The 10,212-nt window shown below is 41.5% G+C and overlaps 2 non-coding genes across 2 annotated transcripts; one reads left to right on the top strand and one right to left on the bottom strand.

The window, feature by feature from the left end:
- Positions 1 to 3,495: 3,495 nt before the first annotated feature.
- TRNAV-AAC (transfer RNA valine (anticodon AAC)) lies at positions 3,496 to 3,568 on the bottom strand. The gene has a single exon. It is a non-coding gene; the product is annotated as a tRNA-Val (tRNA).
- Positions 3,569 to 3,712: 144 nt separating this feature from the next.
- TRNAG-GCC (transfer RNA glycine (anticodon GCC)) lies at positions 3,713 to 3,783 on the top strand. The gene has a single exon. It is a non-coding gene; the product is annotated as a tRNA-Gly (tRNA).
- Positions 3,784 to 10,212: the final 6,429 nt, after the last annotated feature.

The raw sequence follows: 10,212 nt of genomic DNA, 5'->3' as shown, positions 1-10,212 counted from the left end.
CAATCGGACGAGTTATAGAACTATGATCAGTAATCAACTATGACCAATAATTAACTATGACCAGTAACTAAGTATGACCAGTAATTAGCTCTAAACATTAATTAACTCTGAACAGTAAGTATCTATGACAAGTTAGTAACTCTGAACAGTAAGTATCTATGACAATTAAGTAACTATGATCAGTAAGTATCTATGACCAGTAAGTGTGTATGATCAGTTACTTACTTTGAACACTTGTAAACAATGACTTGCAACTTTTTTAACACAACACATTTCTGATACTTGGCCGGCAGCAGTCACTTCGTTCCGGGGATGTTTGAACCAGTTGGGAATCATATGCTCGGATGTGTGAGATTTGTTTTGAAGCAATTTAAGAGCAAGCTATTTGAATGAAACTACGGAGTTATTCTTCTATATAATTTTATTTGTATATAAGTCGGAGCATGGCGAATCGGTGGACTATATATACATATATATAGCTGAAATAGGAACAATCAGATGATTTATAGAACTATGATCAGTAATCAACTATGACCAATAATTAACTATGACCAGTAACTAAGTATGACCAGTAATTAGCTCTGAACATTAATTAACTCTGAACAGTGATTATCTATGACCAGTAAGTAACTCTGAACAGTAAGTATCTATGACAAATAAGTAACTATGATCAGTTAGTATCTATGACCAGTAAGTGTGTATGATCAGTTACTTACTTTGAACACTTGTAAACAATGACTTGCAACTTTTTTAACACAACACATTTCTGATACTTGGCCGGCAGCAGTCACTTCGTTCCGGGGATGTTTGAACCAGTTGGGAATCATATGCTCGGAAGTGTGAGACTTGTTTTGAACCAATTTAAGAGCAAGCTATTTGAATGAAACTATGGAGTTATTCTTCTGTATAATTTTACTTGTATATAAGTCGGAGCATGGCGAATCGGTGGAATATATATATATATATATATATACGTATATATAGCTGCCATAATAGGAACAATCGGAAAATTTTAAGAAAAAAGTATTATAACTATTTCAGTTTTCAACAGATTTTAATTTAATTAATTATATAGCCATACTATATTAATCTAAAACTTTGTGTAAAACTTTAAAAAATCTGACTACTTTATAATATAGCTGCCATAGAATCGATCTTTAAAAATTGTAATACTTACTAACAATTGCTTGCGTTACGCAATTTAAACTTTAGAGTCTGCCCAGAGAGGACATAGGATATCCTGGCCACCACCTCTCCTCCTCCTCCTGCTCCTCCCCAACCATCTCACCCAGAACTCAAGACAGCACTTCGATGGCAATAATAACAAAACATTAAGTGCGAACAAAACGACCTAACAAATAGACAAACAAACATGCCAAAGGAGTCGAACAAAGCCGGTTGGATGTGGATACAATGTAACTAACGCCTCGGAATGGCGGCAGGATTCAAGTTGATTGGGATCCGGGATTGGTATAAGGATTTGGTATAGGCATTGTCATGGGGTGGGGTTGAGTGGGGATGGCACAACACAAAGGCGATGGGATATCAAACAAGAAATTCTATTAAAACTTTTTCACTTTCCGGCGCCTCGTAAGTGTTTCGGATTCAAAAGCCAAATATCCCAATAAATAATTTACTATTCCGTGTGCCGCAGTGGTAGCTCCTTAAAGCGCATTAGCCAGTTCCCGCCGCAGAGGGTCCTGAGTCCTAAGTCCAGTCCGGATTGGTGGTTCCCCGTAAATCGACCCAGGAATACCCAGTGGTTCTTGAACTCCCTTTGCCACGATATACAACATAATATCTATATGCTTGAACCTCAAGTCCGGAATACCCTCCAGGAGGTAAGATTTGTATCCTGTTGTGGAAACTTTCCAAGGCTGATAACTGCGGCTGACGCGGGAGTCTGGGAGTCACCGTATCCGTACGGCTACGTACCAATTACTCTCTCAACGGGCTCTCCAGGCTCTCTAGGCTGTCCTCCAAGAGGACAAACAGACTCTGTTCAGCAAAAGTCCTCGCCGTCGAGTGCGAATCTGTCTGCGAAAGTGTAATCTACGACCAAGACCACTGCAGACTATTTGTATTAATTTCTTGTCGGCGACTTGGTGGCTTCGTCAGATGCTGTGGGGGAATCTTCAATCCCTCTCCCTATCCCTATCCCTATCTCCACAGGTCGTCCTGCGTCCCAAGCATGTGCCAAGGCCAGCAGGCCATGTCAGATGCTGGGGAAAACTCCTGGATAAAAAGGGAACGCTTTGGCTTGTTTTTGTAATTGTTTTCAGTTAACAAGCTAATTGCAGGTTTTTTGGCCACCTCAGAGATTATTTTATTATAGAAAGTGAGGACTAGTACTTACCAGTAGTTTATCGGAATTAACTATATTTTTATATGCAAATTTTACGACACATCAAAATTTAATTTAAATTTTAATCTCATAACTAGGCCAAAAATGCATTAATTTCAATTCGGAAAGCGAAATTTTCAATTTTCATCAAATTTTCATGATGTAACCCCTTTCCTTTTTTTTAAAAAATGGGAAATTTCGGAGAAAAATTTTTTTCGGCCGGAGATGGCTTAAAAGATTCGCCTGTAGATGCTGATCAAGAATATATATGATTTAAAGGGTCGGAAATGACTCCTTCACTTTCTTTTAAGCTTCTGAATAAAGGTCCATTACCATTTTTGTACCGATATTAACAATATTTTTATTTGAAATTTTTCGACAAATCAAAATTTAAAAATCTCATAACTAGGCCAAAAACGTATTAATTTCAATTCGGAAAGCGGCCGTATGCAATTTTTTAGCAGGTTAACAAAACTGCATACTCCATTTAAAATGTGAATTTTTGGCCGATTTTCGCAAATTTTCATGATGTAACCCCTTTCCTTTTTTTTAAAAAATGGGAAATTTCGGAGAAAAATTTTTTTCGGCCGGAGATGGCTTAAAAGATTGGCCTGTAGATGCTGATCAAGAATATATATGATTTATAGGGTCGGAAATGACTCCTTCACTTTCTTTTAAGCTTCTGACTGAAGATCCATTACCATTTTTGTACCGATATTAACGATATTATTATATGAAAATTTTCGACAAATCAAAATTTAAAAATTTCATAACTAAGCCAAAAACGCATTAATTTCAATTCGGAAAGCGGCAGTATGTTAATTTTTAGCAGGTTTACAAAACTGCATACTCCATTTAAAATGTGATTTTTTGGCCGATTTTCGCAAATTTTCATGATGTAACCCCTTTCCTTTTTTTTAAAAAATGGGAAATTTCTGAAAAAAATTTTTTTCGATCGGAGATAGCTTAAAAGATTTGCCTGTTGATGCTGATCAAGAATATATATGATTTATAGGTTCGGAAATGGCGCCTTCACTTTCTTTTAAGCTTCTGACTACAATTATAATCCCCTGCAAGCATATAATTAAAACAATATTCAAATGATTAAAAACAACATAAAATTAAGAAAGTAATAAAAAAATAGTAGAACCTGTTTCCGCCCGGGATCGAACCGGGGGCCTTCTGCGTGTTAGGCAGATGTGATAACCGCTACACCACGGAAACCGGATGATCGACGCTGGCTGAATGACAGAGAGCTCCCGCTGTCTCTGTCCCTCTCTCTCTGCCACTATGGCTTTCGTTATCTGAACTATCAGACCAGTGACGTCATACACCTGTAGAGACCAGTTGGGAAAGAGTGAGACACAAGCATCGGTGGTTCAGTGGTAGAATGCTCGCCTGCCACGCGGGCGGCCCGGGTTCGATTCCCGGCCGATGCAAATGATATTTTATTATTATTATTTTATTTTTCCCTCTTGTTTTATATTATTTAGAAGCTATTAGTTATTATTTTTTCTTTTAGAAGTATATACTTATTGAAAGGCGGACCACTCTGCCCAACCACTATGTTGATTTTCAATTATTCATATTCCCTTTCAACGCAAATACTTACAGGACGAATGGAGGAGGACTAACTCTCCGCCTGACGGAGCTATTAAGCCAAGCATAACGAATAAGAGAGAACAGAGCACGGATAACGAAGAACTTGCAAAGCGTTTCATCCAATTAGAAAGTGTAGTTCCATTGTTAATTGCTCCATCAGAGATAGAGCCAGAGTTGGAGCTAACTTTTCGGCGCATACCCAATGAGTTGTAATTAACTTTGGCCGAAAATCTTTTGCCCAGTTGCTGCTGTCCAGCTAGCTGGCTGATGGGTCGTTAGGCCCGAACTTGGCGACTGAAGTGTTGGCGTTTTTATTGAGTTAAGCGAAAATAGGCAAAGTTATGCAAAGATGCCCTAATTTATGGTAGAGCCAGTAACCAGTACCAGGCACACTATCCCTGAGCCTTGGTCACTCTCTAACACACACATCCTTTGGCTTGTTTCCTCTACTCCTTGGCCATTGTTGTTTCTACTGTTTCCTGATTATTTTTGTAATTGCTGTTTAAGTTGTTGCGGCAACATCAGCCGCACTTCCTTCCGCCTTCTTGGCGGTTGCCGTTTTGGGGCGTGATTTAATTGAAATCAATTAGCGGTAATGAGTGGTCATTAAGTTGGCTTAGTGCTTAGGGCGCCGAGCTCTGTCAGTTCATTTGTTGGGCCATGTTTGAGTCCACTTTAGCTGGGGATAAAATGGGTTCATCGCACCACAAGCAGCTGCCAGGGTGGAGTGGACACATGAGTTCTCCTCCTCAACTCGACCGACTTTGAGTTCCATTTAAATAGAATTTAATGCAAATTGAACGCAAACTTTTGCAAATATATTTCAATTAGAAGGAGGCCGGAGGAGCAATCGCTAACAATAACAAATTAACTGCGACCCCACATTCAGCAGAAGGTCGGTCCAGTTCACATATTAAATGAAGACCTCCATGAAACGCAACCCCGACCAGCCCAAGCCTACATCCTGGCAAATGGTAGATGAACATCCTTAAGAGTGCACTGGAAGGAAGGATACCCTGGGCAATGGGAATGGGAACATGAAAAGGCGGTTCAGGCGCAACTTTTTAACTAGGTTTTTAGCGTTGCAGCCAGTGGTGGTTGGTGGGTTGCTTTGGTCCTTCGAGAGGGAGGAGGGGTAAAGTAGTCCTGTGGTTAGCTCTCAGTGTCGTCGCTCCACTTGGCAAAACGTTACATCCTTTGCTTTGTCCTTGTTCCTGCCAGCTCTTGCTTTCTTTCTTTTCTTGTCTATCTCTCTCTCTCTCACTCTCTCTCTCTCTCTCTCTCTCTGTTTTTTTATAATTGTTTTGCTGTTTATTGCAAAATTACACAAAAACAATGCACGTTGATGAAGACGACAGCGCCGAGCAGCAGGCCAAGAAGTAGAAAAAGAAATCAATGCTAAATGGGAGAGAATAAAGGATACCCTAGATGGGACAGATATTTAGAATTTTGATCTAAATATTCAGTAAATAATAAAGAGAACTTTTTTTCCAAAATTCGACTAGGTTACAAACCTTAAGCAATAGATGATCGTCACCGGAAATGGGCAGTCCATTTGTCAAAAAATGGTAAGTAAACCTGTCAAAGGATCGTGACAAGTTGGCAGCCCAGCTGTCAAATAGCTCTGTCCTTCCTGCTATCCCTCTTCATCTCACATCTTTTTAAGTTCGACGAAAAAAGAGACAGATGTATAAGTCTGATACATTTTTAATGGTACAGTGGGTCAAGATAGCTTCTAGTACCCTCTGGAAGGATGCACAAAACAAAAGCCAAGCAGCAGACGGCCAAATGATGATGATGATGATGATGATGGTGATGACGTTGCTGGAGAAGGAGCAGGAGCAGGACAAAAGCAAAAGCCCAAAAAACAAAAGAGATAACGTAGAGGAAAGGGGGAGATCCCCGAGTGTGTGTGTTTGTGTGTGTATGTGGGTAGTGCAACTGCAGGCCAACAGCAAGCAGAAGTAGCAAAACGCGCACAAAATAAAAACTTTCCAAAATGGGAAAACTTTTTTCCTCAACGAGCGAGGACAACCAGGACACCAAGTGGGGGCGGTGGCCAGTAACGAGCCAAGTTGAAAAATCTTTATTGTGTATCAAACCATTTGTATTAATTAGAAGCGGTAGCGGCAGCAAAATAATTACAAACAATGCAAAAATGGAGGAAAAGGGGAAAAAAGGGAGTAACGGGAACCGGAAACCAGGAAAATGAAAGCCAAAGTCCACAGTCCAACTGGAGAGCATATTTCCTTCGCATGTAAATACTTTGGCTCCCTCCCCTGGCTCCACCTGAAACCGAAAGGAAACAGGACTCTCTGGACCAATATTGAATCCTAAAGTAACTGGCGGAAATTCGAAGGAAGGCAGCCGTTGGGTTGATAATAAACTTATTTACAGCATAGTTTATATACTGCAGATATCACTCATACGACATGGTGTCGTACATTTAACATGCACCCTGCTGTAAAATGCGATACGGCCGCACAACTGGCGAAGGCAAAGCAAGGACCCCCAAAGCAAGGACCTCCTCCCACTCGAGGAGAGAGAGGTAGGGAAAAACTCCTGATATAACTACAGAAATATAAGTACGTACAAGCATAATGCGATCGTAAAAAGGCTTTTCATTGCGAGCATAAAGTATTAAGCTACTTTGCAGCATCTTTGCATGCATTACCAAGGATAATACACAGACAAGTGCCTCTCTGTCTCTCCACACACGCACAACGGAATCACGTATCCTGCCAGAGATTAGCCAGGGGGAGAGCTCCAGCTGCCTGTGAGAGATGAGATCCTTTTGGTGGAAAGAAGACTCCATCGCAGGCTGGAGACTGGAGTTCCAGGGAAGATAGCTCCAGCTCCTCGAACTCCTTGAGCTCCTCGCGAAATTGAATCTGCTGATAAGTTGCCGGGGCGAAAATAAAATTGCCATTAACTGGGATTCGTACTATATGGGGGGGGGGGTAAGGAATAAAGAGTCCTTGCATGCAGCCAGGACAAGGACAAGGACGAGGACTAAGCCTTGGCCAAAACAACAAACCAAATTTATGAAATACTTACTCCAACCAACCCAACACCCATCCATCCATGTATCCATCCATTCAGCCATATATTCCTTCATCTCTCAACACTCGCTGTCCGCACGGAAGGATGAATTTACAAGCGCTGGCAAGTGGCCGAAGGATACTTTATATTGCAATGCGTCCACGACGAGGACACTCTAAGTCTCACATATGGCTGTGGATCTGTATAAATACATTTTTGCGTCGCGACTTCAGTTCGGTTTTCGTTTTCAGTTAACTCGAGTCTGAGTTCCTTCCACACACACACCATTCACCCACCCACCCACACATGCAGGCAGGCAGGACGGCCGGCAGGACCTGCACACACACACACTTGCTGGTCAGGCCGGCGACATTTTCGTTTTGGCATTTCGCATGCAATTTGCGGTTCATTGATTCGGAAGTTTTCCCATTTAACTTAAGCCTCTTTAACAATCCTATTGACGCAAATTTCTACTTACCGTTTCCCGGTTGCCGCCGCAGGAGTCGCAGGATGCCAAAAGCGATACAGGGTTGACCCCACCCCCTCCTCCTCCTCCTCCTCCTCCTTGCTCAGGTGTATGTGCCCTTGTTGTTGTTGTCATCGTCGTCGTCCACTTAGGCAGAGCGAAGCAGATGTCCTGCAGCCAGCAGAGATGCCATATGTCCAGCATCAGGCAGTGCTCGATAATTATACATAATAATGCCGATGGGTCGTTATTCTGACCTGCAAACCGATAGATCTTAAGGAGTCCTTTCGCCTGCTCTATTATTATATACATAATAATGCCCATGGATCCGTGTGATGACATTGCTCCTACTTCATGTTAAGAAATGGTCTTATCCGTTTGAACTGGTTAACAAAAGTTTTGGCCAAGTTAATAAGTTAATGAATTCCGCAAGAGAAAACATGCATACATGTCCCGGAGATGGAGTACTTCCAGTCGCTGCCAGGAACATCATCAAAGTAACCGCTGTTGCTGCCGGATTCAGACACATCAGCATCATCATCATCATCATCATCATCATCACCATCGATGAGCTGGCCATCAGGGAGCCGAACAGCAGAGCAAAATGCCGCAAAAGGATGCTCCAAAGGACACACGGAACGAGGAGCAACGAGCAGTAAACCAAAGCGCCAGCCGCTGCTCCAAGGACAGGTGCAATGTGCAATCTTTTGGTATTTTGTTGGCTTTACACATTTGGCGTAATGCCAAAACACAATAAAAAAAAAAGAGGGGAAAGAAAACGAACAGGAGTAGAGGTATGAAAGCAAAGGTAAGAAGTAAGAGGGGACCAGGACAAGGGAAGGATTCTTCTTCTACGAAAAAGCAAAAACAACTGCGGCAGGACGAAGACAATGCCAACTCTCGACTCCACTCAACACCTGAACTGAGCTGGAGTTGAGGAGAAGGGCAAACACTTGAAGGCGAACAGCGCGGCACCCACGCGAACCGGGAAACCGGGATGAGCACCAAGGACGTGCATTCATTCAAATCGACTCCGGCGCCCAAGCTGGGAAAAGGAATTCATTTTAATGCACAGGCAGCAAAGGCTGCAAGAGGATGAAGTGGGTAATGGGAGGTCCTGGGAGGGTACTGAGAGGTACTGGGAGGTACTGGGAGGTACTGGGAGGTACTGGGAGGTAATGGGAGGTACTGAAAGGTACTGGGAGGTCCTGGTCGTCGTTGTCTGAGCCAGGAAACGTTTGCCGGCAGACAGAGGCAGGGCAGAGGGAGTGGGAAAAGGTACCAGGGAACCGGGAAAAGGTGAGGGAGTACGAATTCTAGAAGTAACAGGAGCAGGAGTGAGTCGATTACGGCTGCGTGTGGTGCGCCAAGATGAGCCTGCCTGCCTCCATAGTCGCTGCCTTCCCCTTCATCCTTGTCGGTGGATTTAAACGGCCAAAGTGCAATCCAGAAACACAACACACGAGCACAAACACAAACACGGGCACAGTCAGAGTCGGAGTCAAAGGAGCTGCTCCAAGTGCAGGTGCAACTCCAGCTACAGCTGAGGTGGGAAAAGGACAAGGCAAGGACAAGGAGACACACTGGCTGGCAAAAGCATAGCGCCAGCTACAGTCGAGCCAAGTCTATGAGAGAGAGAGAGAGTCTATAATTTTTGTTGTGGTTCCTGTCTATTGTCTTACCAAAGCCCCCTCTCTATCTCTAAGCGGTCTCCTTCGACAAGGACAGCAGCTCCTCCTTCTTCAGGTTCCACCAGCTCCTGCTCCTCCGTTAGCTAGGGAAATGAGCCATTCGCGTGAATTACTGAAATCGGATCTGCCCCGTTTTTCCACCGCCCCCCCAAAGGAGTTTACTTTGGACTGACTCCTGCGGGGTCTTCTTCTTTTTGGCTTTAAAGCTACCTGGGAGATTATGGGATGAGGATCCTTCATAAACTCTCAAAGCATGAAAAACAAGGTTTTTGGGTAACATTTTAAATGGGTTATTTAATTATTCATGATATTTACATATAAGCAATTAAAGTTGAGAAATTGACTATTATAAAGGTAGTATTTGTATTTTAATATAATATCAACAATGAAATAATTCGAGTTTTGAGAAAGGAAACTAACTTTTGGGAAGCTGTATTTTTATATGACATTTTTTTCAACAAATTCAAATCTTTAAAAAACTCATAACTTGGCCAAAAAGGCATTAATTTAAATTCGGAAAGCATTCCTATGTTAGTTTTTACTAGGTTTACAAATCTACATACTCAATAAAAAATATTAAAACATTAAAATTTTTATCAATTTTTGACAATTTTAATGATGTAACCCCTTATAAAATTTCAAAAATTTTGAAAAAATAAATTTTTTGTTTGACATAGCCAGTTTGACTCGGCTGTTGACGCTGATCAAGAATATATATGATTTATAGGGTCGGAAATTCTTCCTTCACTCTCTTTTGAGCTTCTGACTGAAGGTCCATTACCATTTTTGAACCAATATTAACTATATTTTTATTTAAAATTTTTGGACAAATGAAAATTTTAAAATCTCATAACCAAGCCAAAAACGCATTAATTTCAATTCGGAAAGCGGCCGTATGTTAATTTTTAGCAGGTTAACAAAACTGCATACTCCATTTAAAATGTGAATTTTTGGCCGATTTTTGTAAATTTTAATGATGTAACCCCTTTCCTTTTTTTTTTAAAAAAATGGGAAATTTCTGAAAAAAATTTTTTCGATCGGAGATGGCTTAATAGATTCGACTGTAG

This window comes from Drosophila serrata, unplaced genomic scaffold (assembly GCF_035046125.1).
Source record: "Drosophila serrata isolate PLE 108 unplaced genomic scaffold, ASM3504612v1 contig_251, whole genome shotgun sequence".
Classification (NCBI taxonomy): Eukaryota; Metazoa; Arthropoda; class Insecta; order Diptera; family Drosophilidae; genus Drosophila; species Drosophila serrata.
This window is presented reverse-complemented; position numbering and strand designations above follow the sequence as displayed.